The sequence below is a fragment of the Belonocnema kinseyi genome, chromosome 1 (genome assembly GCF_010883055.1).
Source record: "Belonocnema kinseyi isolate 2016_QV_RU_SX_M_011 chromosome 1, B_treatae_v1, whole genome shotgun sequence".
In the NCBI taxonomy this organism is placed as follows: domain Eukaryota; kingdom Metazoa; phylum Arthropoda; class Insecta; order Hymenoptera; family Cynipidae; genus Belonocnema; species Belonocnema kinseyi.
In genome coordinates, this window is record NC_046657.1 from 150278600 (window position 1) to 150286133 (window position 7534).

Sequence of the window (7534 nt, forward strand, 5' to 3'; positions counted from 1 at the left end):
TACCGGACGGATGGTTTTTAATTTCCGGTCAATTTTTTATTTTCTAGGAATGGAAATTATTGTTCTTTTTGGAAATACCATATCCTAACTCAGAATGATTCAGTCCGGAGAAATTTTCTTTTACCCATTTTTTTTTGCTTATTCCCAATTTCTCGTTTTATCCGAATTTTTACCAAAAGGATCATTTTTAATTTCCGGTCAATTTTTTTATTTTCTGGGGCTGGAAATAATCATTCTTTTTAGAATTACCATATCCTAACTCAGAATTATTCAGTCCGAGATATTTCCTTTAACCTTTTTTTTTGTTTTATTACCAATTTCTCGTACTATCAGACTTTTTATCAACAGGATGATTATTAATTTCCGGTCAATTTTTTTTATTTTCTAGGGCTGGAAATTATCATTCTTTTTGGAATTACCGCTTGTTCTAACTCAGAATGCTTCAATTCCGAGATATTTTCTTTCACCCATTTTTTTTTTTATTCCCAATTCACGAACTATCGGGCTTTTTACCAACAGGATGATTTTTAATTTAAGATCAAGTTTTTTATTTTTCACGGCTGGAAATTATCATTCTTTTTTTAATTACCATGTCCTAACTCAGAATGATTCAGTCTCGAGATATTTTCTTTTCCCCATTTTTTGGTTTATTCCCAATTTCTCCAATTATCGGGCTTTTTACCGGACGGATGGTTTATAATTTCCGGTCAATTTTTATTTTCTAAGAATGGAAAGTTTCATTCTTCTTGGAATTACCATATCCTAACTCAGAATGATTCAATCCGGAGATATTTTCTTTTACCCATTTTTTTTGCTTATTCCCAATTTCTCGTTTTATCCGAATTTTTACCAAAAGGATCATTTTTAATTTCCGGTCAATTTTTTTATTTTCTGGGGCTGGAAATAATCATTCTTTTTGGAATTACCATATCCTAACTCAGAATGATTCAGTCCGAGATATTTCCTTTTACCCTTTTTTTTGTTTTATTACCAATTTCTCGTATTATCAGAATTTTTATCAACAGGATGATTATTAATTTCCGGTCAATTTCTTTATTTTCTAGGGCTGGAAATTATCATTCTTTTTGCAATTACCGCATGTTTTAACTCAGAATAATTCAGTTCCGAGATATTTTCTTTTACTGATTTTTTTTGTTTGTTTTCAAATTTCACGAATTATCGGGCTTTTTACCAACAGGATGATTTTTAATTTAAGATCAAATTTTTTGCGGCTGGAAATTATCATTATTTTTTAAATTACCATGTCCTAACTCAGAATGAATCAGTCTCGAGATATTTTCTTTTACCCATTTTTTTCCTTATTTCCAATTTTTCGTTTTATCCGAATTTTTATCAATAGGATGATTTTTAATTTCCGGTCAATTTTTTTATTTTCTAGAGCTGGAAATTATCGTTCTCTTTGGAATTACCATGTTCTAACTCAGAATTATTCAATACGGAGGTATTTCCTTTTACCCATTTTTTTGTTTTATTCCCAATTTCTCGAATTATCGGGCTTTTTACCGGACGGATGATTTTTAATTTCCGGTCAATTTTTGATTTTCTAGGAATGGAAATTACACTTCTTTTTGAAATTTCCATGTCCTGACTCAGAAAGATTTTGTTTTTATTCTTTGTTGAGAACTCTTCAATTTTATTAAAAATTCGTCTTTTTTGGTTGTAAATTGATCTTATTGTTTAAAAATCCATCTTTTTTATTTAAATATTTATGGTCGAGGTTTTAAAGTTGAACTAATTTCTTAAAAGTTACGAAAAACAGTTGTTTTCTTTTCTTAAAAACTAAAATTTTTGGTTGAGAATTCTTAAATTTAGTTTAAAATTCGTATTTTTTATAATTAATTAATCTTATTGTTTGAAAATACATCTCTTTAGTTAAAATCCCTCTTTTTGGTTAAAAATTCTATTTTTTTAAAATTCGTTTTGTCGATAGACATTTAATCTGTCTGATTAAAAATTCATATTTTTGGTTGAAAATCTAACAACTAGGTTTTAAAGTTGAACTACTTTCTTAAAAATGCATTTTTTTGGTGACTATTCAAAATTTTAGTTAAAAATTCATCCCTTTTGTTCACAATTGAACTGTTTTGTTGAACATTTCTTTTTTTGGCTGAAAATGTACTTTGGTAATTGAAAATTTATCTATTCTATTGTTGGCCGAAAATGATTCTTTTTTAAGTAACAATTTAACTTTTTGTTCGATTCGAATAATTTTCTTAAAACATAGTTTTTTGTTGTTTTAAATTAATCTTTTTGTTTAGAAATTTATCTTTAATTGAAAATTCATCTTTCTTGTTGAGAATTCTCGTATTTTGTTACAAATTCGTATTTTTCTGTATAAAATCAATCTTTTTGATAACAAATGAACCTCAATGTTTGAAAATTCATATTTTTTAGTTGAAAATTAAACTTTTATATAGAGAATTCTTGAATTGTTTTAAAAAAAATTTTTTCTGTAGAAAATTAATCTTTTTGTATAAAAATGTAACAACTCGGCTTTAAAGTGGAACTACTTTTTTATTTAAATAAAATTCTTTCTTTCTTAAAAATTAGACTTTTTGATTGAGAACTTTTAAATTTTCTTTCAAATTCGTCGCTTTTTATAGTAAATTTATTTTTTTGTTTAAAAATTCATCTTGTTTGTAGAAAATTCAATTTTTTAGTTGAGAATTCTTAAATTTTATTAGAAATTCGTTTTTTTCAGTAGATAATTAATATTTTTATTTAAAAATTCATTTTATTCGTTAAATTGTTACTACTAGCTTTTAAAGGGGAACTACTTTCTCAAAAATTAAACATCGTTTTTTTTCTTCTTTCTTAAAAAAGCACACTTTTTGGTTGAGTATTCTTAAACTGTTTTGAAAATTTGTCTTTTTTGGTGGTAAGTTAATCTTTTTATTTAATAATTTGTCTTTTTCAGATGCCAATTCAACTTTTTGGATGAGATGTTTTTGAATTTTGGTAAAAATTCGTTTCTTGTGTAGAAATTTAATCTTTCTGATTAAAAATTCATCTTTTTGGTTACAAATCTAACAACTAGGTTTTAAAGTTAAACTTCTTACTTAGAAATGCGTTTTTTGATTAAAAATTCAAACTTTTATTTAATAGTTGACTTCTTTCTGAAAAGTGAATTGTTGAAAATTTCTTTTTTTTTAATTACTTTGGTAATTGCAAATTTACCTTTTCCAATTTTAGTCGAAAATGGTTCTTATTTAATTAAAAATTTAACTTTTAGTTCAAATTGAACTATTTTGTTAAAAATTCGTTTTTTTTGATAAAAATTAATTAAGTTTAGCTGAAAATTCCACTTTTCGGTTGAGAGTTCTTATATTTTTTAAAAAATCGTCTTTTGTGGTATACATATAACTTTTCTAATTAAAATTTCATATTTTTATTTGATAGTTTGATTGTTTTGTATAGAAAATTTGTCATTTTCTCTTGAAATTTCATTAAGTTAGTAAAATGAAATCAACTCTTTGATGGAAAATTCGTTTCTTTTATAATTAAAAATTTTAATTTAATTTTTTAATTTTCAAGATTAATTTTTTTTAATTAAAAGTTTAGCTATTCCATTTTTGGTTAAAAATGTACTTTTTTAGTTTTAAAATTCAGTAATACCATTTATTTTGCAAGGTGTTACGTATTCGATTTTTTTAAAGGAATCTGTATTATCATTAGAGAAGAACAGAAATTATTAACGTCTTTTGAGACTAGACGGGGCTATAAATTAAAAAAATTTGTAAATAAATGTTTCCTGAAAAGTGAAGACATTTTTTCAGAAAAAAATTTAATTAAAAAAAATTGTAATTTATAGCTTCATTAGGTCTGAGAAGGCTTAAAAAATTTCTGTTATTTTCTGATGATAATAGAGATTCCTTGAGAAATTTTGCCTATTTGTTTTATTATTAATTATACTTACATTTTCTTTAAATCGCTTTTTTTAACATTTCAAATTTCTCTTATTATCTGAGCTTTTACCTCGTGGATTATTTTAAAAATCCCGGTCTGAAAATTATACTTATTTTTAAAATTTCCATTGTCCGACTCATAATGATTCTGTGCCGAGACATTTTGTTTCGAATATTTTCGTTTGTATATTCCCAATCTCTCTTTTTATCAGAGTTTTTACCCGGCAACTAATTTTAAATTTCCGGTCATTTCATTTATTACAGATTCGTAATTCTGAATTTGAAAAGGGAATTTAAAAAAAACGATAATTTTGAGTTTTTTCAAGGAATTTTCAAAAATTCATTGCAAAAAATCACAACAATAATCAATTTTATTATCATCATTATCGGAAATTATCGTTTTTATTAATTGTTTCGTGGCAAAACAAATACTTTTCATATTTTTGATATTTGAATTTCTTTTGTCAACTTTTACATTAGTTGTTTTTCCTATTGGACCAAATTATATATTCATTTCTATCTTTTTGAATCTAAATTTGAAATCCACGTGAATATACGGTTCATAGTTTGAAATTTAAAGTTGGTTTCAAGACGAAAATCATTTCGTCCTCTAAATTGAACACCAACTAACAGGACCCAAGAGGCTAGAGATTCACAATGTGCACGTTCTTCTCTCGAAATACGAATTTTCCCGGATTTCTTCCTACAAATATTTATGGGATGGAGACCGTTTTATTTTCTTTTTCAATCAAAAAATGCAAGTGCAAATATTTTCTGCAGGTGGAGCGATGTTTACATTACCATTTAATCTAAGGAAAAACATACGTTCATTTTTTATTTGGAAAATCCAGAAAAATTCTGGAATTTATTAGGATTAAAAAAAATCCTAATATTAGCTACTCATCAACGCTTGAAGTTCTATTGCATGTTTATGTATATTGCTTATAACTAAATTAATAATGGGAGACCACCAATTGTGAATTTTAGTTCCGGTTTCTAATTTGAAAACATCTTAATTAAAATGAAATAAAAAAGTGCAGGCAGCGAGAATCGAACACGCAACCTTTCGGCTATGAAGTGGAAACGCTACTGCCTGAGCTAGCAGCCGTTCGCAAGTGTTTTTTGCCGAACTCTGTATAACCTGGGACGAATATTTCAAAGTTGATTTTCTTGAAAATGGCGTAAGAGTGCATATTATTGCTTTGGGAAATTAATACTCAGGTGGTGAGCTGTCTTTAAAAAAATTATAAATAGAAAAAAATGCACAATTGGCGGTAAGAGCTTTTAATATTTGAAGTTGCGTATAAATTGGCCATGCTTAAGCTTCTTTGTAAGTAGTTCTAACAAGCGTTTCATGTTTGTAAAAATTGCATTGCATGCACACTTCTGCGGTCCAGACAAAAATAGTATTAACTACTATGTGGACGAGTCCAGTGTTCCCAATTTTGGAATATTTTCATATTGCACATGCGTTGCAGCAAAAACTGGATTGGTTACTATTATTATTGAAATTATTCTTAAAAAATTATGTTTATAATTGTTTACAACAAATAATACTTTTAAAGTGCATAAATATATTAATTTCATATTTGGGATACAAGAGCTATTATTTTCTTTAAATTTCAAATAGTTTATTTGATTTTGAAGGATAAGAATCAAATAATTATTTTACGTTTCACTTTATAAGTCTATTTTGTGATCAAAGAATCTGTCTTCATAATTTCAGTAGTATTATTTTTTGCAAACAATTTTATTGTAAATTTAATCATTTTATATAAGCCGCGACGCATGTGAAATACGAAAAGATTTCAAAATGGGAGCACTAGATGAGTCTTCTGACCACCTAACCTCAAATTTTATATTTGCGCAATGAATTATTTATATATTACAGAAAAAATAGTATAATGAAAACATGATTTATTTTCAGATTACATCAAATGTAATTTTTGCAGACCATAATCAGCCTAACAAAACTTGTAAATAATCAAAAAAAAAAAATATATATATATATTGCTGTATTTTACTATTTTTAACAGAAGGAAGTTTTTTTGTATTTGAAAAATAAGTGCCAAAATCTATACAATCCGACTTTTCGACACGGCAGTGTGCCTTTTATAAGGCCATGTGACGGGTTGGTGACGTGACTAGATTCCTACCTTACCGGCACTTTTTTTATTTCCTTATTTATTTTCACACGAAGCGCCACGTCGGGTTGAAAATTTGGGATAATAAATAAAAAGCACAAAGAAAGATAGGTCTTGTCCTAAATTTATATAATTATGACGAGTTTTTTTGTGAATAATTTTTTTGGTGCTTTTTTGCATCATTATAAAAATTTAAGACCAGGCCCACCTTTCTTAGTGTTTCTTATTTTTTTGTCCCGATGTGGCGCTTCGTCTGAAAATAAATTAGAAAATAAAAAAGGTGTCAATAAGGTAGGAATCTGGTCACTTGACCCACTCACGTGGCCTTAAAGTTGAAATAATTTAAATCAGACAAATTTGTATAAGCTCAACTTTATAAGTACAAAGTGCAAAAGAGAAAACATGAGGTTAGCTTCATGCGACGGACATAATAATAATAAAACAGCTTATTCATAAAATAGAAGCCAGAAGATACGGTTACTTGATTAGGGCATAGAGTACGTAGAAAGTAAATAGAGGAACACAGCGCTGACAGATTGAAGGCCACAGTATTTATTTTTCCGTACACGAGTTTCAGCGCTCTTAACGTTTCGAGGCAGGAACTAAACCTGAAGCCCGCGAAATTCAAATACAAAAAGTATTCAAAATTTAATTACTTGATTAACTACTATGTAAATAAGGTCATAATAGATCATTTATTTCTTCTACCAATACATATTTTATTTCTAAAAAATAACCAATACAAATGTATAAAAATAGTAGAAGTCCATATCATAAAGCATAAAGTTATACGTTTAAAATTCTTACCACTTAGTATTAACCGTGGACGTTTTTTGCACTTCAATTGGAACCTTGTGGCTCTCTTTGCTGTCAATGCTTTTTGCTTCACGAGTACCTGAAACCTTACAACATAATTCACATTAAATTAACGTTTACAAGTTACATTACTTGTGATTGTTGCAAATTATTGTTAAAATTATTCTTTTTTTTGTTGCGAATTTACATATCAGGCTAGTGATATTGTAATTGTATTCGCTATTACGGTACTTCCGTTGACGGATTCGCGACTGACGGTTCAAAAAACGAGCATCGTTTATTTTTTATTGTACTGCTGTTACAACCACCAACACTAAAGTAAGATGATATTTTGTTTAAAACCCGTTACGATAAAACTGGTATACAAAACATTTTTAACTGTCAGAGAAGGCGCATTGTAGAAAGTAAACTTCCCGTTGAAATATCTGAGCTTCTCCTCCAAAGCGGCAGAGTGCGCTAGTGTCCAGTGTACGGTCACTGTACGGTACGCTGATTCGCTTCGCCAGTTTTCTTACGCTTCCGCCGCACTCATAGATACATGAGTATAGATGTATTCGGCGAACTAGCACGATAAATGACGGCATCCGGCTAGGTTGCCACACTGTCTCTGGACCACTGATATATATATATATATATATATTTTGTTGT

General features: G+C 28.0%; 1 protein-coding gene across 3 annotated transcripts in view; it reads left to right on the top strand.

The window, feature by feature from the left end:
* LOC117171116 (carboxypeptidase M) overlaps window positions 1–7534 on the top strand; it is a 98271-nt gene that overhangs the window by 80645 nt on the left and 10092 nt on the right. The window contains exon 10 of one of the 3 annotated variants that reach the window (XR_004466846.1): window positions 5854–5902. The exons of the other annotated variants lie outside the window; for them this stretch is intronic. The gene's annotated coding sequence lies outside the window, so the exon portion shown is untranslated. The remainder of the gene's footprint in view (window positions 1–5853; window positions 5903–7534) is intronic. 3 annotated transcript variants of the gene reach the window in all.